The sequence below is a fragment of the Taudactylus pleione genome, unplaced genomic scaffold (assembly GCF_031769625.1).
Source record: "Taudactylus pleione unplaced genomic scaffold, aTauple2 ptg000781l, whole genome shotgun sequence".
Lineage (NCBI taxonomy): Eukaryota > Metazoa > Chordata > Amphibia > Anura > Myobatrachidae > Taudactylus > Taudactylus pleione.
The window spans coordinates 3,367,417-3,369,174 of NW_028285183.1; the positions used below are offsets into that span (position 1 = coordinate 3,367,417).

Below are 1,758 nucleotides of genomic sequence, written 5' to 3' on the forward strand. Positions count from 1 at the left end.
AGTTGTGTGTTGTCAGAGGTGGGTGCCAGCCGCGGGAACCAGCGACATCTTTTTTCCCTGAATTCAATAGGCTTAACACTGATTGGCTGACAGCTGTCAAACAACAAACAAGAAAAAGCAAGGCTATTTGCTGGGGCACACAGATGATAATTCATATGCAAAAATAATATTTTAAGACAACCTTTATTAAACATCCATAAAATGAAGAGGTATCCACATGACATATGCATTTGATCATAATATGATTATAGAGAAAGATAATAATATACTGGTGTTTAACTCAAACACCCACATTGATTGACGAAATATTACAAATTCTGTATTCCACTAATCATGTTCAAAATAGCAGATAGCTTTCTATTAGTAAGATGGCAGCTCTTACTCTTACAGAAAGTTTTATTAATAAAATGGACTTTTCCTAAGGTAATAGTCCTACATTTATACTATTTGCTTACACCATATGTAAGGGCAATCCTCATCTCTATCGCAGTTATTACAACCTACAGCCATACTTTACTGAATTTGTCCAATCTCGTCCGATCTTGGAAGTGATAATGTAATAGGCCTGGTTAGTACCTGTGTGGGAGACCACCTGGGAAGACCAGGTGCTGTAGGTAATTTAGGAGACTGATGAATGGAATAGGATCACATATGGTATAGCAAAATTCTAAAAATTTCGGAAGAGTAAGAGCTGCCATCTTACTAATAGAAAGCTATCTGCTCTTTCAAACGTGATTAGTGGAATGCAGAATATGTGATATTTCGCCAATCAATGTGGGTGTTTGAGTTAAACACCAGTAGATTATTATCTTACTCTATGATCATATTATGATCAAATAAATATGTCATATGTGGATACATCTTCATTTTATTGATATTTAATAAAGGTTATGTCTTAAAATATTATTTTTGCATATGAATTATCATCTAAGTATGCCCCAGCAAATAGCCTTGCTTTTTCTTGTTTGCTATTTGATGTCCATTTTAGGATTTGGGAGCACCACCAACATCAAAAAATAGGATACACCTTAATATGTAGGATGGTTGGTTAGTTATTAAATCATTATTTAATCTTATTCTTATTGGGTTCTGTGTAGAATCTCCCTATTTTTTTCGTGGCTGAGAGCCGTGGCAGATGGCTCTGTGAGCCAATCAGCGCTTTGCCCATTGAAGGCAAAGGGATTTTTAAAAATGGCCGCTTGAGGCAAAACCTTGAGATCCGACAGAAGATCGCGAGGTTTTGCCTCAATTAGGGATCCAGGGAAGGAGGAGAGATCCAAGGGGTGCCTCGGATCGCCCCAGATCCCTGAAGTTCGGGTTGGTTTGGTTCTCAGGGAACAATACCTGCTAATCTCTAGTTAGAACCCCAGGGGAGTGGAGCCCACAATGAGAATGTGCAGGCTACCCCCTGAGTTTGAACAGCTCTAATGCTTATAGGGCTATACCTCCATGATGGCAGTAGTGATAAATACAATAAATAATATTTGTTTTTTTTACAGGTGAACAACTGGAATGCCTCTGAGAGTGCCTTTATAATCTGCCACTTTATTGTCACTGGAATCCAGCACTCTATTACATTGACCCAAATGGTGTACTAAATAAAGTTGCAGTTTTTAATACTGTATTTTAAACTATCATATAAATGCTGTAGTATGATGTATAGTCTTATGCACATAATTAATTTTTTTAATAATTACTACGTGCAGTGCAAATCTTTAGAAATAATACAGAGTCATAGGAGTGGTGAGTGGTTGTGAC

The 1,758-nt window shown here is 37.1% G+C and overlaps 1 pseudogene; it reads left to right on the plus strand.

Annotated features, from left to right (window-relative positions):
* Nucleotides 1–498: 498 nt before the first annotated feature.
* Nucleotides 499–617, plus strand: LOC148475079 (5S ribosomal RNA; annotated as a pseudogene).
* Nucleotides 618–1,758: the final 1,141 nt, after the last annotated feature.